At 48.1% G+C, this 26384-nt stretch overlaps 1 protein-coding gene across 3 annotated transcripts in view; it reads left to right on the top strand.

Moving 5' to 3' along the window:
- Positions 1-2856: 2856 nt before the first annotated feature.
- The window catches only part of GSS (glutathione synthetase), a 103391-nt gene continuing 79863 nt past the window's right edge, over positions 2857-26384 (top strand). Inside the window, exon 1 of one of the 3 annotated variants that reach the window (XM_063960141.1) lies at positions 2857-3000. The gene's annotated coding sequence lies outside the window, so the exon portion shown is untranslated. Of the gene's footprint in view, positions 3067-3671; positions 3780-26384 lie in introns of those variants that run through there. The other 2 variants (XM_063960139.1, XM_063960140.1) reach the window with 2 other exon arrangements.

Below are 26384 nucleotides of genomic sequence, written 5' to 3'. Positions count from 1 at the left end.
ATTGACTGAACTGAGGCATCCCCAAACAGCGGTACACCGTCCTAGGAAAAACTCCAGTATCTCTTGGAGTCAGCCTCAGTATTCCCCCGGCTACACACCTCCTATATACGCACGGCAGCCTGCCGCAATTTATAGAGAAGAACCAACCTAAGGAACATCCCCTCTCTCTTTAGGGTAATGCTATCGGATGCCTTTCCGAATATAAACACTCCCCCATGTGCATGTAATGCAAATAATTCCAAAGCATAGAAATAAAATATCACTTAGCTTCTTGTATACGATCCTTTGTGACAAGGCCCCGTGTCGACCCGGAGTTGACTTTCACAGTATTCTATCCGCGGCGGGAAACGAACAACATTCGGACTTCCTGAGAGGATCTGAGACCAACTCGTCATAGCCGACCTAGAGCTTTATCAACAGAGCAACCAGCACAAGAGAAGGAATACTATTACATATAAGCGGATTGTCCTGAACCGTCGGGTCCCTAGTGACATTAATGTGTTCTGAATGTGTATGACCATGTACTGACATGCCCCAGTTGTGGATCTACCAGGAACGTTATGGCCGACAGAAAACCTAGTATTTGTCGACAGCAAGGGGTAATAACCAGGCAAAATAACATTCTTGCAACCCCGAGGGGTCTGAGGGAAGCATACATGTGTAATTTAATAACACTCCCCCACATACCTATAATATATATATATATATATATATATATATATATATATATATACACAGGTATAAGGCAGTTACAGCATGTTAATTTACACCCTGTAATAACAGTTGGTGCCGACAGGGTCACCCACATACTACTGTGTCTCCCATACAGTGTTTCCTTTGACAAGGAAATCACTACCGACCTGCTGATACTGCATCTCTTGAATTCAGTACCAACAGACGTCGGCGATGCCGACAGTGATCCCCACAGCAGCTTTTGACAGAGCCCTCACTCACGTCGACAAATGTTGACTAAAAGCTATAGTGGGTAAATCCTACAGGAACAACAGATATATATGCACCACAATAATGATTATACGCCAATTATCAAAAATAGTGCTATATTTCTCACTATATAGCACTAAAACACTGTGCCCCCCCTCGTTTGCTCTGCTTTGGTGGGGACATGGAGAAAAATGGTGCTGAATCTGCTGAGGGCTAAGCTCCGCCCCTTCCCGGCGTGCTTCAGCCCCACTTCTAATATATATATTTTAAGCTGGCGGGGGTCCATATATAGTATCTATATACTGTATACATGCCTTTTTATATATTGCTGCCCAGGGCGCCCCCCCCCCCCCTGCGCCCTCGTAAACGTTGGTGTGTGGTAGCAATGGTGCGCAGCGCGACCGGTGCGTTACACTTGCGGGGGTATCGGACACGGTGCACGGGCACCGAATATGCCTCAATTGCCAGCCTTTTTTACCTTCAGTAACTTGCTGCCCAGGGCGCTCCCCCCCAGCGCCCTGCACCCTGTGAGTGCCGTTGGTGTGGGGGAGCATGGAGCGCAGCGCGACCGCTGCGCTGTACCTCCGCTACTGAAGTCTTCTGCCATCACTGAAGTCTTCTGTTCCTCACATACTCACCCGGCTTCTTTCTTCTGGCTCTGTGAGGGGGGTGACGGCGTGGCTCCGGGAACAAGCAGCTAGGCGAACCAAGTGATCTAACCCTCTGGAGCTAATGGTGTCCAGTAGCCTAAGAAGCAGAGCCCTTGAACTAAGAAGAAGTAGGTCTGCTTCTCTCCCCTCAGTCCCACGATGCAGGGAGCCTGTAGCCAGCAGGTCTCCCTGAAAATAAAAAACCTAACAATAAAGTCTTTAGAGAAACTCAGGAGAGCACCCTAGTGTGTTTCCAGTCACTCCTGGGCACAGAGTCTAACTGAGGTCTGGGGGAGGGGCATAGAGGGAGGAGCCAGTTCACACCCACTCAAAGTCTTATAGTGTGCCCATGTCTCCTGCGGATCCCGTCTATACCCCATGGTCCTTACGGAGTCCCCAGCATCCTCTAGGACGTCTGAGAAATATATATATATATATAGATAGATAGATAGATAGATAGATAGATAGATAGATAGATAGATAGATAGATATCATACTTGCCTACCTGACCCTCTCCATGCGGGAGAAAATGCTCTGTTCCTGGACTTTCCTGGTAATGTATGATTGCCATCACCTGTGGTAAGCAAACTAATTAATAAGAAAGGTGTTTCACCACAGGTGATGGCAATCATACTTTACCAGGAAAGTCCAAGAACAGAGCATTTTCTCCCTCACGCAGAGGGTCAGGTAGGCAAGTGCATACCTCCCAACATGACCCTCCTCAGGAGGGACACAATGCTCTGCTTCTGCACTTTTCTATTAATCGATGATTGCCATCACCTGTTCTGGAACACCTTTCCTATCCATTACGTGATGGCAATCATCAATTAAGAGGGAAGTCCAGGAGCAGAGCATTCTGTCCCTCCTGGAGAGGGTCATGTTGGGAGGTATGCAAGACTGCAAGTATGAGATATATATATATACACATCTATCTATATAGATAGATATATCTATATCTATATATATATATAGGTAGATCTATATATATATATATATATATATATATATATAGATCTATATCTATATATATAAATATATCTATATATATATCTATATATATTTATATATATAAAAACCTCACCTGCGCCTGTTACTTTAATAAAATAAAAACACCCTAAGCGACATGAGGTGGAGGTGGTGGTGGGAGAGAGGGGGAGGGCACGTGCCTTGGTGCCCCCCCTGAGTCCGCCACTGCAAACCTGTCTCACCTGTACCATTAGGCCACGCCCACCGACCGGCGAGTTTCAAGCGCCGTGAATGCGCAGTCATGATGAATTGCATCTCTGTCCCCGAAGCAGCCAACCAGCAGGTTTACGTCGTGTACGACCTGCGTTCCAAGCCTCCCTCTACTAAACCAATCAGATGTGAGGGTGTGCTTTCTGACCGCCCGGCTGCAGGGATCTTAGTAGTGAGTGTCTCGGGCACCAGTTGGAGCACGATCGGGGAGAGTTGGGGAGCTGTTACCAAACTGCAAGTAAATCAGTTTATGTAAATGTTGTGTGAACATGCTAGTACTGCCCGTCTCTCAGCCGTGTATGGCAAAGTCATACTACACGCGTACTGGTTGTAGTGTGTCAGTCAGTGCCATTTAGCACATACACATAGCTGGCAATTCAAAGATTTGTACTTGCAAATGCCTCCAGCCTTCATTCCCAGCCTATTACCCGTTACTGAACTACTCTACTGCATTTTTAAAAAAAAGTGAAACTCTTTTTCTCTAACGTCCTAGTGGATGCTGGGACTCCGTCAGGACCATGGGGAATAGCGGGCTCCGCAGGAGACAGGGCACATCTAAATAAAGCTTTTAGGATCACATGGTGCGTACTGGCTCCTCCCCCTATGACCCTCCTCCAAGCCTCAGTTAGGTTTTTGTGCCCGTCCGAGAAGGGTGCAATCTAGGTGGCTCTCCTAAAGAGCTGCTTAGAAAAAGTTTTTTTAGGTTTAAATCTCAGTGAATCCTGCTGGCAACAGGATCACTGCATCGAGGGACTTAGGGGAGAGATTTCCAACTCACCTGCGTGCAGGATGGATTGGAGTCTTAGGCTACTGGACACTTAGCTCCAGAGGGAGTCGGAACACAGGTCCTCCTGGGGTTCGTCCCGGAGCCGCGCCGCCGATCCCCCTTACAGACGCTGAAGACGGAGGTCCGGAAAGCAGGCGGCAGAAGACTCCTCAGTCTTCATGAAGGTAGCGCACAGCACTGCAGCTGTGCGCCATTGTTGCTACACGTCTCACTGATTCAGTCACGGAGGGTGCAGGGCGCTGCTGGGGGCGCCCTGGGCAGCAATATTAAATACCTTTAGTGGCAAAATAAATACATCACATATAGCCATTAAGGCTATATGTATGTATTTAACCCAGGCCAGTTTTCTTAAAACCCGGGAGAAAAGCCCGCCGAAAAAGGGGCGGAGCTTATTCTCCTCAGCACTCAGCGCCATTTTCCTGCTCAGCTCCGCTGGTGAGGAAGGCTCCCAGGACTCTCCCCTGCACTGCACTACAGAAACAGGGTAACAAAGAGAAGGGGGGCATAATTTGGCGATATTGATATATTAAAAGCGCTTATATCAAAAACAACACCTTCTAGGGTTGTTTATATACATTTATAGCGTTTTTGGTGTGTGCTGGCAAACTCTCCCTCTGTCTCCCCAAAGGGCTAAGAGGGTCCTGTCTTCGATTAGAGCATTCCCTGTGTGGCTGCTGTGTGTCGGTACGTGTGTGTCGACATGTATGAGGACGATGTTGGTGTGGAGGCAGAGCAATTGCCGGTAATGGTGATGTCACCCCCTAGGGAGTCGACACCGGAATGGATGGCTTTAGTTATGGAATTACGTGATAATGTTAGCACATTACAAAAGTCAGTTGACGAAATGAGACGGCCGGAAAACCAGTTAGTACCGGCTCAGGCGTCTCAGACACCGTCAGGGGCTGTAAAACGTCCCTTACCTCAGTCAGTCGACACGGGTACCGACACAGATGAATCTAGTGTCGACGGTGAAGAAACAAACGTATTTTCCAATAGGGCCACACGTTATATGATCACGGCAATGAAGGAGGCTTTGCAGATCTCTGATACTGCTGGTACCTCAAAAAGGGGTATTATGTGGGGGGTGAAAAAACTACCTGTAGCTTTTCCAGAATCAGAGGAATTGAATGACGTGTGTGACGAAGCGTGGGTTAACCCAGATAGAAAACTGCTAATTTCCAAGAAGTTATTGGCATTATACCCTTTCCCACCAGAGGTTAGGGCGCGCTGGGAAACACCCCCTAGGGTGGATAAGGCGCTCACACGTTTATCAAAGCAAGTGGCGTTGCCGTCTCCTGATACGGCCGCCCTCAAGGATCCAGCAGATAGGAGGCTGGAAACTACACTGAAGAGTATATACACACATACTGGTGTTATACTGCGACCGGCAATAGCCTCAGCCTGGATGTGCAGTGCTGGGGTAGTGTGGTTGGATTCTCTGACTGAAAATATTGATACCCTGGATAGGGACAGTATTTTATTGACTCTAGAGCAATTAAAGGATGCTTTTCTTTATATGCGAGATGCTCAGAGGGATATTTGTACTCTAGCATCAAGAGTAAGCGCGATGTCCATATCTGCCAGAAGAAGTTTATGGACGCGACAGTGGTCAGGTGATGCGGATTCCAAAAGGCATATGGAAGTATTGCCATATAAAGGAGAGGAATTATTTGGGGTCGGTCTTTCGGACCTGGTGGCCACGGCAACTGCCGGCAAATCCACTTTTTTACCTCAGACCCCCTCCCAACAGAAAAAGACACCGTCTTTTCAGCCGCAGTCCTTTCGCTCCTATAAAAACAAGCGACCAAAAGGACAGTCTTATCTGCCGCGAGGCAGAGGAAAGGGTAAGAGAGGGCAGCAAGCAGCCCCTGCCCAGGACCAGAAGCCCGCCCCGGGTTCTACAAAGCCATCAGCATGACGCTGGGGCTTTACAAGCGGACTCAGGAGCGGTGGGGGGTCGACTCAAGATTTTCAGCAATCAGTGGGCTCGCTCACAAGTGGACCCGTGGATCCTGCAGATAATATCTCAGGGTTACATGTTGGAGTTCGAAAGGTCTCCCCCTCGCCGGTTCCTAAAGTCTGCTTTACCAACGTCTCCCTCAGAAAGGACGTCGGTTTTGGAAGCCATTCACAAGCTGTATTCTCAGCAGGTGATAGTCAAGGTACCCCTCCTACAACAGGGAAAGGGGTATTATTCCACACTATTTGTGGTACCGAAGCCGGACGGTTCGGTAAGACCTATTCTAAACCTGAAATCCTTGAACCTGTACATACAGAAATTCAAGTTCAAGATGGAGTCACTCAGAGCAGTGATAGCGAATCTGGAAGAAGGGGACTTCATGGTGTCCCTGGACATAAAAGATGCTTATCTGCATGTCCCAATTTACCCCTCACACCAAGGGTATCTCAGGTTCATGATACAAGACTGTCATTATCAGTTTCAAACGCTGCCGTTTGGTTTGTCCACGGCCCCTCGGGTCTTTACCAAGGTAATGACCGAAATGATGGTTCTTCTACGAAGAAAAGGCGTATTAATTATCCCTTACTTGGACGATCTCCTGATAAGGGCAAAGTCCAGAGAACAGCTGGAAGTCGGTGTAGCACTAACCCAGGTAGTGCTTCAGCAACACGGGTGGATTCTGAATCTTCCAAAATCTCAATTGACCCCGACAACTCGTCTGCTGTTCCTGGGAATGATTCTGGACACGGTTCAGAAAAAGGTGTTTCTCCCGGAGGAGAAAGCAAGGGAGTTATCCGAACTTGTCAGGAACCTCCTAAAACCAGGAACTGTGTCAGTACATCAATGCACAAGAGTCCTGGGAAAGATGGTGGCTTCTTACGAAGCGATTCCATTCGGCAGATTCCATGCACGGACATTTCAGTGGGATCTGCTGGACAAATGGTCCGGATCGCATCTGCACATGCATCAGCGGATAACACTGTCACCAAGAACAAGGTTGTCTCTCCTGTGGTGGTTGCAGAGTGCCCATCTGTTAGAGGGCCGCAGATTCGGCATACAGGACTGGGTCCTGGTGACTACGGATGCCAGCCTACGAGGCTGGGGAGCAGTCACACAGGGAAGAAACTTCCAGGGAGTGTGGTCAAACCTGGAGACGTCCCTTCACATAAATATACTGGAGCTAAGAGCGATCTACAATGCTCTAAGCCTGGCAAAATCGCTGCTTCAGGGTCAGCCGGTGTTGATCCAGTCGGACAACATCACGGCAGTCGCCCACGTAAACCGACAAGGCGGCACGAGAAGCAGAAGAGCAATGACAGAAGCTGCAAGGATTCTGCGCTGGGCGGAGAATCATGTCATAGCACTGTCAGCAGTGTTCATCCCGGGAGTGGACAACTGGGAAGCAGACTTCCTCAGCAGACACGACCTTCACCCGGGAGAGTGGGGACTTCATCCAGAAGTCTTCCACATGATTGTGAACCGTTGGGAAAAACCAAAGGTGGACATGATGGCGTCTCGCCTCAACAAAAAATTGAACAGATATTGCGCCAGGTCAAGAGACCCTCAGGCAATAGCTGTGGACGCTCTGGTAACACCGTGGGTGTACCAGTCAGTGTATGTGTTCCCTCCTCTGCCTCTCATACCAAAGGTACTGAGAATTATACGGAAAAGAGGAGTAAGAACAATACTGGTGGCTCCGGACTGGCCAAGAAGAACTTGGTATCCGGAACTTCAAGAGATGCTCACGGAGGATCCGTGGCCTCTACCTCTAAGAAGGGATCTGCTTCAGCAGGGACCTTGTATGTTCCAAGACTTACCGCGTCTGCGTTTGACGGCATGGCGGTTGAACGCCGGATTCTAAAAGAAAAGGGCATTCCAGAGGAAGTTATTCCTACCTTGATTAAGGCTAGAAAGGAAGTGACTGTACAACATTATCACCGCATTTGGCGAAAATATGTTGCGTGGTGTGAGGCCAAGAAGGCTCCAACGGAAGAATTTCAATTGGGTCGATTCTTACATTTCCTGCAAGCAGGATTGTCTATGGGCCTAAAATTGGGGTCCATTAAAGTTCAAATTTCGGCCTTATCAATCTTCTTCCAGAAGGAATTGGCATCAGTGCCTGAAGTACAAACTTTTGTCAAAGGTGTACTACATATACAACCCCCAATAGTGCCTCCAGTGGCACCGTGGGATTTGAACGTAGTTTTGAATTTTCTCAAATCTCATTGGTTTGAGCCTCTAAAATCGGTAGATTTAAAATACCTTACATGGAAGGTAACCATGGTATTGGCCCTGGCTTCAGCCAGGAGAGTTTCAGAGTTGGCGGCTTTATCATACAAAAGCCCATATCTGATTTTCCATTCGGACAGGGCAGAACTGCGGACACGTCCTCATTTTCTCCCTAAGGTGGTTTCGGCTTTTCACTTGAACCAGCCTATTGTGGTGCCTGCGGCTACTAGCGACTTGGAGGACTCCAAGTTACTGGACGTTGTCAGAGCATTAAAAATATATATTTCAAGGACAGCTGGAGTCAGAAAATCTGACTCGTTGTTTATATTGTATGCACCCAACAAGATGGGTGCTCCTGCGTCTAAACAGACGATTGCACGTTGGATCTGTAGCACAATCCAACTTGCACATTCTGTGGCAGGCCTGCCACAGCCTAAATCTGTAAAGGCCCACTCCACAAGGAAAGTGGGCTCATCTTGGGCGGCTGCCCGAGGGGTCTCGGCATTACAACTTTGCCGAGCAGCTACGTGGTCAGGGGAGAACACGTTTGTAAAATTTTACAAATTTGATACTCTGGCTAAGGAGGACCTGGAGTTCTCTCATTCGGTGCTGCAGAGTCATCCGCACTCTCCCGCCCGTTTGGGAGCTTTGGTATAATCCCCATGGTCCTGACGGAGTCCCAGCATCCACTAGGACGTTAGAGAAAATAAGAATTTACTTACCGATAATTCTATTTCTCATAGTCCGTAGTGGATGCTGGGCGCCCATCCCAAGTGCGGATTGTCTGCAATACTTGTACATAGTTATTGTTACAAAGATCGGGTTATTACTATTGTTGTGAGCCATCTTTTCAGAGGCTACTTCGTTTTTTGTTATCATACTGTTAACTGGGTTCAGATCACAAGTTGTACGGTGTGATTGGTGTGGCTGGTATGAGTCTTACCCGGGATTCAAGATCCTTCCTTATTGTGTACGCTCGTCCGGGCACAGTACCTAACTGAGGCTTGGAGGAGGGTCATAGGGGGAGGAGCCAGTACGCACCATGTGATCCTAAAAGCTTTATTTAGATGTGCCCTGTCTCCTGCGGAGCCCGCTATTCCCCATGGTCCTGACGGAGTCCCAGCATCCACTACGGACTATGAGAAATAGAATTATCGGTAAGTAAATTCTTATTATTTTTATTTGTTTTACTTATGTTTTTGTTTGTTTTAAGATGAAACGGAAGCTCAGCTTTCTGGGAGATTCTATAATTCAGCATTTCTGTTGCAAAATCTATCAGTGAGGCACATTTATTTATATTGTTGCCACTGGAAAACAATGCAACTTTCATTGAAACATTTGGTTTTGCTTGTTCCTTTTCAGCCTGTAGCAGCCAGTCGGGCATCTCTCGGAATGAACATTGATAGTTTGCCAGCGATGGCAGACAGCTTGGTACTTTTTTTATCTCTTGGTGTCTGGGCCACAGAGCTTGGCTCTGACCCTGATGTGACCTCAAAGCCCCTCCTCCAGTGGCGAATTTGGGGGTCAGGATGCCCCTAGGCACAACATTATCGGTCACCCTCAGTATGTCACTGCCCCTACATGTTCTGGCCCTTAGACTGCCAAAGCAATACTAACCTCACCCACCACCACAATTTACTGACCATTGTGCCCCCTCCCTTCCCTCACCAGTTAAAAAATAAAAAATAAGTTGTGATAGTAAAAAGAATCACCTAGCCCCAGGGACGGATCTAGACTTTTCTTTAGGGTGGGCGGTTTACTGTTTAATCTTGACTCCTCCCTCTACAGTCCCAACTCCTCCCATCTGCAATCCTAACTCCTCCTCTCTCAATTCTGACTGAACTTTTTGAGTGAGACTGAGATAGAGCTTTGTGATTGTTCTATGTACATGTGACTGTGCTATGGGGTAATTGTATTTATTAGCCCTAGTAACCACACACCAGAAAGTGAGGGGCACATGCTCTGTAACCCTTGCTCTCCTGGCTCCTCTGTGCTGCTGTGGTATAAGCTGCAGCACATCATTCTGCCTCAGGCTCTCCCCGGAGAGCTCTCTTCTGCTCAAAAGTGGGCGTGGCTATGACTGTGTTAGGGGGGGAGGTCGCCCCCTTCGCCCCCCCCTAGATCCGGCCCTGCCTAGCCCAGTGTTTCCTACATTTTGTTGAAAATAATGGTGCCCTAGAGGATCAGAATCTTTTTCACGGCACTCCTAGGCCAACAGTTTCTTATTGAGAAATTTAGAATGAAAAATTAAATGAATTAAATTGTTTATATGTCATCAGTAGGTTCTATTGTGTGCTGTGGGACAATATGTGCTTCTGTTTGTCCACATATTTTATGATTGGTAGCCACCAGCATTGGTTTTGCCTATTACATTGACCATAAATCATTTGAATTGGTCCTGGACCACCAATCCAAGGCACCCCAGGATACCTAGGCACACAGTTTGAGAACCACTGACCTAGGCTCGTGTAGCCATCAGCCTGGCAGGGCTCTCATGCAAGTGAGCATGCTGTGAAAGCAAGTGTCACCACTAGGAATGTGCCTCACATGCCTAGTGGGAAATCCACCACTGACCACCCCATTCCCTGATTGGCTTGAGTCCCACCTCCAGCACCTCCAATCATGGCTGTTGACAGTGTAAACTGTAAAAAATTATTGGCTGTTTTCCATCTATGTAAAGCACTGATGTCAAAATTGATGAAAACCATTAATGGGATATCTGTCTATGACCATTAGTGAGATTCTTTATGTTCACATGATGGCATAGGACGTAAGGGGTGGGATTTTAGCTCCTGAAATAAATAAAAAACCTCTCTGATCCTTACACCATGTCATGTGACTGTGGTTGCTATGGTAATTAAAGGCTACTTGCATATAATTTAAAGCAACTTGAACTAAAGCATGTAGGAAAAATGAGCCACTCTGAACATTTTCTTACATGCATCTACATATATGTTAAAGAAGTACACCTTATTTTTAGATATGATACTCATTTAAAGTGTGAGAAATTGCATTATGAGCCAAGTGTAGTAGAGCTGTTACAGAGGAGACTTGAACATCAAGGTTTCAGAACTTCATAGATTATATAATCTGTTTAGTACACCTAGTTTAGCAGCACTGACTAACTGGAAATTATTTGAAAATGTCAACTGTGCATATATGCAAGGTCCAGGCATGCCTACACAATTAGATTTAGTAAACATTTAGACCAAGCATGTCCAAACTGCGGCCTTCCAGCTGTTGTGAAACTACATATCCCAGCATGCCCTGACACAGTTTTGCTGTCAGAGAATGTTAAAGCTGTGTCAGGGCATGCTGGGATGTGTAGTTTCTCAACAGCTGGAGGGCCACAGTTTGGACATGCCTGGTTTAGACAAATCATGCTGATCATCTAATGTGTAACCGTGATTGCTCGTTCCCGCGGGTTACATGAGAGATCTTCCAGAAGATATCGTGGGCGTGTTATGAAGGACCGAACAAAATGTCATTCATCACATTACATAGCATAGTGTATACCGACAGTCTGGCATGGTGCGGGGCAAAGGGAATTCGCCCCGACCAGCGGCCCAATTGCTGGTTGTTGTTAAGCTGGATACACACTATAAGCTTCTGTCAAATCTTTCTGGTTGGAGCAAAAATCTGGTAATGTATGGGAGCAAATGGCTATCAACCATATGCTCCCAAAAGCTGGAAAACTTCTTTCATTTTGCAGGCTGCATTTAAAAAAAAATGACAGTTAGACTGGGTACCCACTATACCAATGGATCCGCCGCCATAGCGGCTGATTTGGGAAGCATACACATTTATCAGTCTGCCGCTCGATATGTCTGTGCAGACATCACAAATGGGTGGGCATTTCAATTTGCCAGCCCAGCTGTGATATCAGTCCCTGCAGCCAGTGTACGGGAGGTTGGCGAATGTCAGACATGGCAATATAGCTGCGTCAGCTGTGCTACAGGGCCAATGTGATATGTCTGTGTACAATGTCATTCAGACATATTGAGTGTACACCCACACTACCGATGTAATGATATATAGTTTTAGTGTGTATCTGGCTTTGGTAGCTGGTTGCTACTTTATCTCTCTCCAAGCTTTGATAGTTTTCCTCCTTTCTCTAACGTCCTAAGTGGATGCTGGGGACTCCGTAAGGACCATGGGGATTAGCGGCTCCGCATTAGACTGGGCACATCTAAAGAAAGCTTTAGGACTATCTGGTGTGCACTGGCTCCTCCCCCTATGACCCTCCTCCAAGCCTCAGTTAGATCTCTGTGCCCGAACGAGAAGGGTGCACACTAGGGGCTCTCCTGAGCTTCTTAGTGAAAGTTTTAGTTTAGGTTTTTTATTTTCAGTGAGACCTGCTGGCAACAGGCTCACTGCATCGAGGGACTAAGGGGAGAAGAAGCGAACTCACCTGCGTGCAGAGTGGATTGGGCTTCTTAGGCTACTGGACATTAGCTCCAGAGGGACGATCACAGGCCCAGCTTGGATGGGTCCCAGAGCCGCGCCGCCGGCCCCCTTACAGAGCCAGAAGGCAGAAGAGGTCCGGAAAATCGGCGGCAGAAGACGTCTGTCTTCAACAAGGTAGCGCACAGCACTGCAGCTGTGCGCCATTGCTCTCAGCACACTTCACACTCCAGTCACTGAGGGTGCAGGGCGCTGGGGGGGGCGCCCTGAGACGCAATAAAAAACACCTTGGATGGCAAAAAATGCATCACATATAGCTCCTGGGCTATATGGATGCATTTAACCCCTGCCAGAATACATAGAAAAACGGGAGATAAGGCCGCCGATAAGGGGGCGGAGCCTATCTCCTCAGCACACTGGCGCCATTTTCCCTCACAACTCCGTTGGAGGGAAGCTCCCTGTCTCTCCCCTGCAGTCACTACACTACAGAAAGGGTTAAAAAAGAGAGGGGGGGCACTAATTGCGCACAGTATTAAAGATACAGCAGCTATAAGGGGAAAAACACTTATATAAGGTTATCCCTGTATATATATATATATATATATATATATATATATATATATATATATATAGCGCTCTGGTGTGTGCTGGCAAACTCTCCCTCTGTCTCCCCAAAGGGCTAGTGGGGTCCTGTCCTCTATCAGAGCATTCCCTGTGTGTGTGCTGTATGTCGGTATGTTTGTGTCGACATGTATGAGGAGAAAAATGATGTGGAGACGGAGCAGATTGCCTGTAATAGTGATGTCACCCCCTAGGGGGTCGACACTTGAGTGGATGAACTGTTGGAAGGAATTACGTGACCGTGTCAGCTCTGTATAAAAGACAGTGGTTGACATGAGACAGCCGGCTACTCAGCTTGTGCCTGTCCAGACGTCTCATAGGCCGTCAGGGGCTCTAAAGCGCCCGTTACCTCAGATGGCAGATATAGACGCCGACACGGATACTGACTCCAGTGTCGACGGTGAAGAGACAAATGTGACTTCCAGTAGGGCCACACGTTACATGATTGAGGCAATGAAAAATGTTTTACACATTTCTGATAATACGAGTACCACCAAAAAGGGGTATTATGTTCGGTGAGGAAAAACTACCTGTAGTTTTCCTGAATCTGAGAAATTAAATGAGGTGTGTGATGATGCGTGGTTTTCCCCCGATAACAACTGATAATTTCTAAAATGTTATTGGCATTATATCCTTTCCCGCCAGAGGTTAGGGTGCGTTGGGAAACACCCCCTAGGGGGGATAAAGCGCTCACACGCTTGTAAGGGCTCTACCCTCTCCTGAGATGGCCGCCCTTAAGGATCCTGCTGATAGAAAGCAGGAGGGTATCCTAAAATGTATTTACACACATACTGGTGTTATACTGCGACCAGCAATAGCCTCAGCCTGGATGTGCAGTGCTGGGTTGGCGTGGTCGGATTCCCTGACTGAAAATATTGATACCCTAGATAGGGACAGTATATTTTTGCCTATAGAGCATTTAAAAGATGCATTTCTATATATGCGTGATGCACAGCGGAATATTTGCCGACTGGCATCAAGTTTAAGTGCGTTGTCCATTTCTACCAGTAGAGGGTTATGGACACGTCAGTGGTCAGGTGATGCGTGTTCCAAACGGCATTTGGAAGTATTGCCTTATTAAGGGGAGGAGTTATTTGGGGTCGGTCTTTCAGACCTGGTGGCCACGGCAAAAGCTGGGAAATCCACGTTTGTACCCCAGGTCGCCTCTCAACATGAGAAGACGCCGTATTATCAGGCGCAGTCTTTTCGTGGACAAGGGGCAAAAGGTTCCTCATTTCTGCCCCGTGACAGAGGGAGAGGAAAAAGGCTGCAGAAATCAGCCAGTTCCCAGGAACAGAAACCCTCTCCCGCCTCTGCCAAGCCCTCAGTATGACGCTGGGGCTTTACAAGCAGAATCATGCACGGTGGTGGGCCCGTCTCAATGAATTTCAGCGCGCAGTGGGCTCACTCGCAAGTAGACCCCTGGATCCTTCAGGTGATATCTCAGGGGTACAAATTAGAATTCGAGACGTCTCCCCCTCGCCGTTTCCTAAAGTCGGCTTTACCGATGTCTCCTTCTGACACGGAGACAGTTTTGGAAGCCATTCACAAGCTGTATTCCCAGCAGGTGATAATCAAGGTACCCCTCCTGCAACAGGGAACGGGGTATTATTCCACACTGTTGTGGTACCGAAGCCAGACGGCTCGGTGAGACCGATTCTAAATCTAAAATCTTTGAACACTTACATACAGAGGTTCAAATTCAAGATTGAGTCACTCAGAGCAGTGATTGCGAACCTGGAAGAAGGGGACTACATGTCTAGAAAAAGGTGTTTCTCCCGGAGGAGAAAGCCAGGGAGTTATCCGAGCTAGTCAGGAACCTCCTAAAACCGAGCCAAGTCTCAGTGCATCAATGCACAAGGGTTCTGGGTAAAATGGTGGCTTCCTACGAAGCAATCCCATTCGGCAGATTCCACGCAAGAACTTTCCAGTGGGACCTGCTGGACAAATGGTCCGGGTCGCATCTTCAGATGCATCAGCGGATAACCCTGTCACCAAGGACAAGGGTATCCCTCCTGTGGTGGTTGCAGAGTGCTCATCTTCTAGAAGGCCGCAGATTCGGCATTCAGGACTGGGTCCTGGTGACCACGGACGCCAGCCTGCGAGGCTGGGGAGCAGTCACACAGGGAAGGAATATCCAGGGCTTATGGTCAAGCCTGGAGACATCACTTCACATAAATATCCTGAAGCTAAGGGCCATTTACAATGCTCTAAGCTTAGCAAGACCTCTGCTTCAAGGTCAGCCGGTGTTGATCCAGTCGGACAACATCACGGCAGTCACCCACGTAAACAGACAGGGTGGCACAAGAAGCAGGAGGGCAATGGCAGAAGCTGCAAGGATTTTTCGCTGGGCGGAAAATCATGTGATAGCACTGTCAGCAGTATTCATTCCGGGAGTGGACAACTGGGAAGCAGACTTCCTCAGCACGACCTCCACCCGGGAGAGTGGGGACTTCACCCAGAAGTCTTCCACATGATTATAAACCATTGGGAAAAACTCGACAGGTATTGCGCCAGGTCAAGGGACCCTCAGGCAATAACTGTAGACGCTCTGGTAACACCGTGGGTGTACCAGTCAGTGTATGTGTTCCCTCCTCTGCCTCTCATACCCAAGGTACTGAGATTGATAAGATGGAGAGGAGTAAGCACTATATTCGTGGCTCCGGATTGGCCAAGAAGGACTTGGTAACCGGAACTTCAAGAGATGCTCACGGAGGATCCGTGGCCTCTACCTCTAAGAAGGGACCTGCTCCAGCAAGGACCCTGTCTGTTCCAAGACTTACCGCGGCTGCGTTTGACGGCTTGGCGGTTGAACGCCGGATCCTGAAGGAAAAAAGGCATTCCGGATGAAGTCATCCCTATCCTGATCAAAGCCAGGAAGGATGTAACCGCAAAACATTATCACCGCATTTGGCGAAAATATGTTGCGTGGTGCGAGGCCAGTAAGGCCCGACGGAGGAAATTCAACTGGGTCGATTCCTACATTTCCTGCAAACAGGAGTGTCTATGGGCCTGAAATTGGGGTCCATTAAGGTTCAAATTTCGGCTCTGTCAATTTTCTTCCAAAAAGAACTAGCTTCAGTCCCTGAAGTTCAGACGTTTGTAAAAGGGGTACTGCATATACAGCCTCCTTTTGTGCCTCCAGTGGCACTTGGGATCTCAATGTAGTTTTTGGGTTCCAAAAGTCACATTGGTTTGAACCACTTAAATCTGTGGAGTTAAAATATCTCACATGGAAAGTGGTCATGCTGTTGGCCCTGGCCTGGGCCAGGCGCGTGTCAGAATTGGCGGCTTTATCCTGTAAAAGCCCTTATCTGATTTTCCATTCGGACAGGGCGGAATTGAGGACTCGTCCTCAGTTTCTCCCTAAGGTGGTTTCAGCGTTTCACCTGAACCAACCTATTGTGGTGCCTGCGGCTACTAGGGACTTGGAGGACTCCAAGTTGCTAGACGTTGTCAGGGCCTGAAAATATGTTTCCAGGACGGCTGGAGTCAGGAAATCTGACTCGCTGTTTATCCTGTATGCACCCAACAAGCTGGGTGCTCCTGCTTCTAAGCAGACTATTGCTCGTTGGATTTGTAGTACAATTCAGCTTGCACATTCTGTGGCAGGCCTGCCACAGCCAAAAATCTGTGAATGCCCACTCCACAAGGAAGGTGGGCTCATCTTGGGCGGCTGCCCGAGGGGTCTCGGCTTTACAACTTTGCCGAGCAGCTACTTGGTCAGGAGCAAATACGTTTGTAAAATTCTACAAAATTGATACCCTGGCTGAGGAGGACCTGGAGTTCTCTCATTTGGTGCTGCAGAGTCATCCGCACTCTCCCGCCTGTTTGGGAGCTTTGGTATAATCCCCATGGTCCTTACGGAGTCCCCAGCATCCACTTAGGACGTTAGAGAAAATAAGAATTTACTTACCGATAATTCTATTTCTCGTAGTCCGTAGTGGATGCTGGGCGCCCATCCCAAGTGCGGATTGTCTGCAATACTGGTACATAGTTATTGTTACCAAAAAAAAAAAAAAAAATCGGGTTATTGCTGTAGTGAGCCATCTTTTCTAGAGGCTCCTCTGTTATCATGCTGTTAACTGGGTTCAGATCACAAGTTGTACAGTGTGATTGGTGTGGCTGGTATGAGTCTTACCCGGGATTCAAAATCCTTCCTTATTGTGTACGCTCGTCCGGGCACAGTATCCTAACTGAGGCTTGGAGGAGGGTCATAGGGGTAGGAGCCAGTGCACACCAGATAGTCCTAAAGCTTTCTTTAGATGTGCCCAGTCTCCTGCGGAGCCGCTAATCCCCATGGTCCTTACGGAGTCCCCAGCATCCACTACGGACTACGAGAAATAGAATTATCAGTAAGTAAATTCTTATTTTTTGTTTAATTGTGAGGTAATGTAAATTCCATGAAATGATTACATCTTGACCCCATGGTTATTACCAAACCAACCAACTTTGTTGAAATAAAGCTTCACTATTATCTAAGTGTTCATATGTATTACTAGGTGATTCATTGCGCCCTACGGGCGCTCTTCACACCATCGTAAGGGGCTACTCCTCCTTAACCCTTGCACGCCCTTGTTGCGTGCAATATTTGTATTATATGGAGTATTACCTCCAATCATAATTGTGTGAGTGGATAAATATTGCACGGACAAAGGGCGTACAATGGTTAAGGGGTCGTAGCCCCTTGCAACGGCGTGAACAGTGCATGCAGGGCCTGATGAAGAGCCTAGTAGGTGCTGTGGTTGGGGGAGTGGCGGGTGCGGGGGAGACACGGGTGGGGGAGTGGCGGGTGCGGGGGAGACACGGGTAAGGGAGGGGTTCCGGGGGTGCCACGGGTGGGGAAAGGCCGGTTGCAGGGTTGCTGCGGGTGGGGGAGGAGCTGGTGCTGTGGTGACGCGGGTGGGGGAGAGGCGGGTGCCGTGGGTGGGGGTCCGGAGCCACCTTGTGTGGGGGAGGAGCGTTTGCGGGGGTGCCACAGATGGGGGAGGGATGGGTGTGGTGGTGCCGCGTGTGGGGGAGGGGTGGGTGCAGGGTTGCTGCGGGTGGGGGAGTGGATCCGGATCCACCCGGTTGGGGGAAGGGGTGTGTTTGAGTGGGGGTGCCGCAGAGGGGGGCCGGAGGTACTGCGAGTGGGGGAGGGGCGGGTAATGCTTCTCTTGCTTCTCCTCCTGGAAGCAGCTAAGCTGCTGTCCTCCCTTTGGCAGTGGCTCTCCCGGAGACTCGCACAGCAGCCAAGCAGCCAGTAACTATTGTTAGCGCCCGGTTTCCCAATGCGCCGCATTACAAGGAAGAAGATGCATTCCATAAACTACAGCTCCCAGCAGGCCTTAGTGACGGAATGCTTCAGCGCTAAGGGCTGCTGGGAGCTGTGGTTTATTTAATGCGGTGCGTTGGGACACTGGCGCTAATAATAGTGACTGGCTGGCAGAACTGACTAACTGACTAAATTAATGTAAAAGGTGAGAGTGCTGTGCAGTGTCAGTGACACTGCACTTCTCAACACTGTCACCTTTTACATTGATTTAGCGTCCAGACATTACCCTCCGCGATATCACCCACACTATCCATTACATTAGCCATCTCAGGGCTTCCAGGCCGGCAACCCAGGTGTTGTGTTGTGGAGTCGCACTGGGGATCTGGGCGCGGCTGTGGCAGGGAGGTACTTTGCTGACATCATGCGCAGAGGAGGTTCCGGGGCTCAGAGAGTATGCATCGCAGGGAGGGCTATGAAAGCCTTCCGCTGCACAGCTTTCATGCACATCTATTCCGGTGGCTGCTGCAGCTTTTGTTCCACCTGCGCCGCGGCTAGGGAGTGGGGATTGTTGATGCTGGAGGGGGCAGGCGGACTGGGAGCAGGACATAGGATTTTTTTCCCCCCCTTTTACTGCAGCATCCTATCTACAGTGCAGAGACTTGCTGCAGATGCAGTGGCATACCCACCAGCTGTACCTTTTTGGCAGGTATAGTACCTATTTTTTTAATGGTCTGTACCGATTTTTGGCTTTCCAAACTTCCATTGAAAGTATAGGGAAGGGGGCTGCTGTACCTGTGGCCATGCCCCCTTTTTTTTTAATTTGACGCAATTTTTATGTGTAAATTGTTGGAGGGTATGTTGCTGCAGATGCAGTGGGCCTATTTTGGGTTGTGGACCTGGAGCTGCAGCTCCATCAGCCCGATTGCTAATCCTGCTCTGGGAACACACAGCAGCCATTGGATGTAACCTGTGTGGGAGGGCGTTTCTTGCCCAATCAGCTATGGACTGGGTGTGATAGACCTGCTGCTAACCCAATAAGAGCTGCTAGCCATGCCCAGCGTTAGCCACACAATCACAGTGACAGATCTGGGCTATTATATAGGAGATCATTTATAGGTGATCTGGGTTATAAAGAAGTAGTTGTAGGGGTTTATCCTTAGTTATTTTATAATACAGGAGAGAAAGTCTTAGATGGCATAAATGTGTACTTCAGAATGTAGTAAATAACCACTTTTGAATTAAGGGTGGTAATATCAGCTAATTATCTTCTCCAGAATTTATGAAACCATTGTCTGTGCCCCTATATATGGTGAGGCCAGAAAGTGCTATGCTAAATCTATTTTTTATTCTTGCTTTGTCTGGTTCCATAGAAGATTGATTTTGTAATCCCTAGCTCCCCTGCCAGTACTGTTCCAGCCATTCTCCACCCTCCCTCTTTTACAATAAGCCATGCTTGAACTTTGACACTCTTGAGTTGCTAGGGCTTCTGATACCTAGAACAGATCTCTGGGATATAGTCGGGATTATAAATAACTAAATTAACTTCACTACAGAATCCGGTTAAGGTTCTATTATCCGTTATTATAGTTTCTGAGAAATAAAGAGTCTTAAAACCTGCTGTACATTTCCCAGGCTGTTCTGTTAGTACACAGAATAAATCTGATATCTATATAATAACACTGACGCTGATGGAAATTACATCATAGGGGGAAGGGGGGCGCATTCAAGCAGGACCTAATATGCAGAGTGTGTCCACCGATATTATCACTCAATAGCTTGAACCTAACCAGATAACAACCTCTGTGGGGACCCGGCAGTGAGGAAAAGGAGACATATGGGTACCAAGAAGAGCGACAGAGAAAAGGGGAAAGAGAGATTCTGGAGATGGAGGAGAGGTGAAAAATAAATGAACAAAAACAAAACCACCCTGAGCCAAAAGCTAGTATTTTATACTTCTAGAACATAGAATCATTTAGCAGAACTCTTTCCTTGGACTTCAAGAGCCAGGGCAAAACAAATGTTGTTCTTCTGAACTTGTTCAGTTTTTCAATCTGCTTATCTGTTAAATGTGCTAATGTGTATCTGTTCAATAGATCAGATTAGGATCCTGCTATCTACAAAGAGTTCAGACAAATTAGGTAAATCAAGTGGATTTAAACAGTTTGTCTGAACGAAGGTTTTTGTCTTTATTATTTTTTTTTTTTTTTCAGCCTCCTGTTAGCAAATAAACTAACAGGAAGTAGGTAATTTTTACTCTGGTCTCGCTATGTTAATCCAGCAGCAGCTCTGTGTTCAAATGGTTATTCTGTGGCTGGTCTAACTCATGGTATGGTAAGAGTGTATGTATGTATGTATGTATGTATATATTATTATTTATATAGCGCACACATATTCCACAGCGCTTTACAGAGAATATTTGGCCATTCACATCAGTCACTGCCCCAGTGGGGCTTACAATCTATATTCCCTACCACATATACACGCACACACAGGGGCGGATTGGGAAGAAAAAGCGGCCCTGGAAATTTTTTTACTAGTGGCCCCACATGGCAGCACCAGAGGTGTAAGGTCTAGCCATGGGCCATGGCAGCAGCACCCTCCCCCCAAGACTTTTCAGAGAGTGGGCATGTCCAGCATCAATGGGGAAGTTAAAAAGAAAAAACATTAAATATTATGAGCACATTATATGATACACCTTCAGAATTTAGGAAACTATATCATTCTTTAGATAGATATATTTTCTTGCTTATTACACCAACCGTATCCCAATCACTATTCACTCAATCTTATATGTCAGCCAAGCAGGCAGACAGAGCAAACACTAGATCATCTGCAATCACAGGCTAAGTGGCAAAGTCATTTTCATATATGCAAATTATTTTGAATCTTATTCATTATGTCTATAAAAAGGACCAAATGTCCTCAATCAAAACAGGCCCCACGGGTGCATCGGCCCACCGGGGATCTTCCCTGTAAACCCTATGGCCAATCCGTCTCTGCGCACACACATACACGCTAGGGTTAATTTCGTTTGGATCCAATTACCCTACCAATATATTTTTGGATTGTGGGAAGAAAACCCTTTTCTCTAACGTCCTAAGTGGATGCTGGGGACTCCGTAAGGACCATGGGGAGTAGCGGCTCCGCAGGAGACTGGGCACAAAGTAAAAAGCTTTAGGACTACCTGGTGTGCACTGGCTCCTCCCCCTATGACCCTCCTCCAAGCCTCAGTTAAGATTTTGTGCCCGAACGAGAAGGGTGCAATCTAGGTGGCTCTCCTGAGCTGCTTAGAGAAAAAGTTTAAAGTAGGTTTTTTACTTTCAGTGAGACCTGCTGGCAACAGGCTCACTGCATCGAGGGACTAAGGGGAGAAGAAGCGAACTCACCTGCGTGCAGAGTGGATTGGGCTTCTTAGGCTACTGGACATTAGCTCCAGAGGGACGATCACAGGCCCAGCCATGGATGGGTCCCGGAGCCGCGCCGCCGTCCCCCTTACAGAGCCAGAAGACTGAAGAGTCCGGAAAATCGGCGGCAGAAGACATTCTGTCTTCATTAAGGTAGCGCACAGCACCGCAGCTGTGCGCCATTGCTCTCAGCACACTTCACACTCCGGTCACTGAGGGTGCAGGGCGCTGGGGGGGGGGGGGCGCCCTGAGACGCAATAGAAATACCTTTTTTTGGCTAAAAATACATCACATATAGCTCCTGGGCTATATGGATGTATTTAACCCCTACCTAAATTACAATAAAAAAGCGGGAGAAAGGCCACCGAAAAGGGGGCGGAGCCTATCTCCTCAGCACACTGGCGCCATTTTTTCCTCACAGCTCCGTTGGAGGAAGGCTCCCTGACTCTCCCCTGCAGTCCTGCACTACAGAAACAGGGTAAAACAAGAGAGGGGGGGCATAAAATTGGCATATAAAGATATACAGCAGCTATATTAGGGAAAAACACTTATATAAGGTTATCCCTGTATATATATATATATAGCGCTCTGGTGTGTGCTGGCAAACTCTCCCTCTGTCTCCCCAAAGTGCTAGTGGGGTCCTGTCCTCTATCAGAGCATTCCCTGTGTGTGTGCGGTGTGTCGGTACGTTGTGTCGACATGTATGAGGAGGAAAATGGTGTGGAGGCGGAGCAATTGCCTGTGTTAGTGATGTCACCCTCTAGGGAGTCGACACCTGACTGGATGATCTTATGGAAAGAATTACGTGATAGTGTCAGCACTTTACAAAAGTCTGTTGACGACATGAGACAGCCGGATAATCAGTTAATACAGGCGTCTCAAACACCGTCAGGGGCTCTAAAGCGCCCGTTACATCAGGTCGATACAGACACAGACACGGACACTGACTCCAGTGTCGACGGTGAAGAAACGAACGTATTTTCCAGTAGGGCTACACGTTACATGATCACGGCAATGAAGGAGGTTTTGAACATTTCTGATACTACAAGTACCACAAAAAAGGGTATTATGTGGGGTGTGAAAAAACTACCCGTAGTTTTTCCTGAATCAGATAAATTAAATGAGGTGTGTGATGAAGCGTGGGTTTCCCCCGATAAAAAACTGCTAATTTCTAAAAAATTATTGGCATTATACCCTTTCCCGCCAGAGGTTAGGGCGCGCTGGGAAACACCCCCTAGGGTGGATAAGGCGCTCACACGCTTATCAAAACAAGTGGCGTTACCGTCTCCTGATACGGCCGCCCTCAAGGAACCAGCTGATAGGAAGCTGGAAAATGTCCTAAAAAGTATATACACACATACTGGTATTATACTGCGACCAGCAATCGCCTCAGCCTGGATGTGCAGTGCTGGGGTGGCTTGGTCGGATTCCCTGACTGAAAATATCGATACCCTGGACAGGGACAATATATTATTAACTATAGAGCGTTTAAAAGATGCGTTTCTATATATGCGAGATGCACAGAGGGATATTTGCACTCTGGCATCAAGAGTAAGTGCGATGTCCATTTCTGCCAGAAGAGGATTATGGACGCGACAGTGGTCAGGGGATGCGGATTCCAAACGGCATATGGAAGTATTGCCGTATAAAGGGGAGGAGTTATTTGGGGTCGGTCTATCGGACTTGGTGACCACGGCAACGGCCGGGAAATCCACCTTTCTACCCCAAGTCACCTCGCAGCAGAAAAAGATACCGTCTTTTCAGGCTCAGTCCTTTCGTCCCCATAAGGGCAAGCGGGCAAAAGGCCACTCATATCTGCCCCGGGGCAGAGGAAGGGGAAAAAGACTGCAGCAGACAGCCTCTTCCCACGAACAGAAGCCCTCCCCCGCTTCTGCCAAGTCCTCAGCATGACGCTGGGGCCTTACAAGCGGACTCAGGCACGGTGGGGGCCCGTCTCAAGATTTTCAGCGCGCAGTGGGCTCACTCGCAAGTGGACCCCTGGATCCTGCAGGTAGTATCTAAGGGGTACAAATTGGAATTCGAGACGTCTCCCCCTCGCCGGTTCCTGAAGTCTGCTTTACCAACGTCTCCCCCCGACAGGGAGGCGATATTGGAAGCCATTCACAAGCTGTATTCCCAGCAGGTGATAATCAAGGTACCCCTCCTACAACAGGGAAAGGGGTATTATTCCACGCTGTTTGTGGTACCGAAGCCGGACGGCTCGGTGAGACCCATTTTAAATCTGAAATCCTTGAACACTTACATAAGAAGGTTCAAGTTCAAGATGGAGTCACTCAGAGCAGTGATAGCGAACCTGGAAGAAGGGGACTATATGGTGTCTCTGGACATCAAGGATGCTTACCTCCATGTCCCAATTTGCCCTTCTCACCAAGGGTACCTCAGGTTTGTGGTACAGAACTGTCATTATCAGTTTCAGACGCTGCCGTTTGGATTGTCCACGGCACCCCGGGTCTTTACCAAGGTAATGGCCGAAATGATGATTCTTCTTCGAAGAAAAGGCGTCTTAATTATCCCTTACTTGGACGATCTCCTGATAAGGGCAAGGTCCAGAGAACAGTTAGAGGTCGGAGTAGCACTATCTCAAATAGTACTACGACAGCACGGTTGGATTCTAAATATTCCAAAATCGCAGCTGATTCCGACGACACGTCTGCTGTTCCTAGGGATGATTCTGGACACAGTACAGAAAAAGGTGTTTCTCCCGGAAGAGAAAGCCAGGGAGTTATCCGACCTAGTCAGGAACCTCCTAAGACCAGGAAAAGTGTCAGTGCATCAATGCACAAAGGTCCTGGGAAAGATGGTGGCTTCTTACGAAGCGATTCCATTCGGCAGATTCCACGCAAGAACTTTTCAGTGGGATCTGCTGGACAAATGGTCCGGATCGCATCTTCAAATACATCAGCGGATAACCCTGTCTCCAAGGACAAGGGTGTCTCTCCTGTGGTGGTTACAGAGTGCTCATCTCCTAGAGGGCCGCAGATTCTGCATTCAGGATTGGGTCCTGGTGACCACGGATGCCAGCCTGAGAGGCTGGGGAGCAGTCACACAGGGAAGAAATTTCCAGGGCTTGTGGTCAAGCATGGAAACGTCACTTCACATAAATATCCTGGAACTAAGGGCCATTTACAATGCCCTAAGTCAGGCAAGACCTCTGCTTCAGGGTCAGTCAGTGTTGATCCAGTCGGACAACATCACGGCAGTCGCCCACGTAAACAGACAGGGCGGCACAAGAAGCAGGAGGGCAATGACGAAAGTTGCAAGGATTCTTCGCTGGGCGGAAAATCATGTGATAGCACTGTCAGCAGTGTTCATTCCGGGAGTGGACAACTGGGAAGCAGACTTCCTCAGCAGACACGATCTCCACCCGGGGGAGTGGGGACTTCACCCAGAAGTCTTCCACATGATTGTGAACCGTTGGGAAAAACCAAAGGTGGACATGATGGCGTCCCGCCTCAACAAAAAACTGGACAGATATTGCGCCAGGTCAAGGGACCCTCAGGCAATAGCTGTGGACACTCTGGTAACACCGTGGGTGTACCGATCAGTGTATGTGTTCCCTCCTCTGCCTCTCATACCCAAGGTATTGAGAATCATAAGAAGGAGAGGAGTAAAGACTATACTCATGGCTCCGGATTGGCCAAGAAGGACTTGGTACCCGGAACTTCAAGAGATGCTCACGGAAGACCCGTGGCCTCTACCTCTAAGAAAGGACCTGCTCCAGCAGGGACCATGTCTGTTTCAAGACTTACCGCGGCTGCGTTTGACGGCATGGCGGTTGAATGCCGGATCCTGAAGGTAAAAGGCATTCCGGATGAAGTCATCCCTACCCTGATCAAAGCCAGGAAGGATGTAACTGTGCAACATTATCACCGTATTTGGCGTAAATATGTTGCGTGGTGTGAGGCCAGGAAGGCCCCGACAGAGGAATTTCAACTGGGTCGTTTCCTGCATTTCCTGCAAACAGGACTGTCTATGGGCCTAAAATTAGGGTCCATTAAGGTTCAAATTTCGGCCCTGTCAATATTCTTCCAAAAAGAACTAGCTTCAGTTCCTGAAGTTCAGACGTTTGTCAAGGGGGTACTGCATATACAGCCTCCTTTTGTGCCTCCAGTGGCACCTTGGGATCTCAATGTAGTTTTGGGATTCCTAAAATCACATTGGTTTGAACCACTCACCACTGTGGACTTAAAATATCTCACATGGAAAGTGGTAATGATGTTAGCCCTGGCTTCAGCCAGGCGTGTATCAGAATTGGCGGCTTTATCCTATAAAAGCCCTTACCTAATTTTTCATACGGATAGGGCAGAATTGAGGACTCGGCCTCAATTTCTTCCTAAGGTGGTTTCAGCATTTCACTTAAACCAGCCTATTGTGGTGCCTGCGGCTACTAGGGACTTGGAGGATTCCAAGTTGCTAGACGTAGTCAGGGCCCTGAAAATATGTTTCCAAGACGGCTGGAGTCAGAAAATCTGACTCGGTGTTTATCCTGTATGCACCCAACAAGCTGGGTGCTCCTGCTTCTAAGCAGACGATTGCTCGTTGGATTTGTAGTACAATTCAGCTTGCACATTCTGTGGCAGGCCTGCCACAGCCAAAATCTGTAAAAGCCCATTCCACACGGAAAGTGGGCTCATCTTGGGCGGCTGCCCGAGGGGTCTCGGCTTTACAACTTTGCCGAGCAGCTACTTGGTCAGGGGCAAACACGTTTGCTAAATTCTACAAATTTGATACCCTGGCTGAGGAGGACCTGGAGTTCTCTCATTCGGTGCTGCAGAGTCATCCGCACTCTCCCGCCCGTTTGGGAGCTTTGGTATAATCCCCATGGTCCTTACGGAGTCCCCAGCATCCACTTAGGACGTTAGAGAAAATAAGA

Source organism: Pseudophryne corroboree, chromosome 3 (genome assembly GCF_028390025.1).
Source record: "Pseudophryne corroboree isolate aPseCor3 chromosome 3, aPseCor3.hap2, whole genome shotgun sequence".
NCBI lineage: Eukaryota > Metazoa > Chordata > Amphibia > Anura > Myobatrachidae > Pseudophryne > Pseudophryne corroboree.
This window is presented reverse-complemented; position numbering and strand designations above follow the sequence as displayed.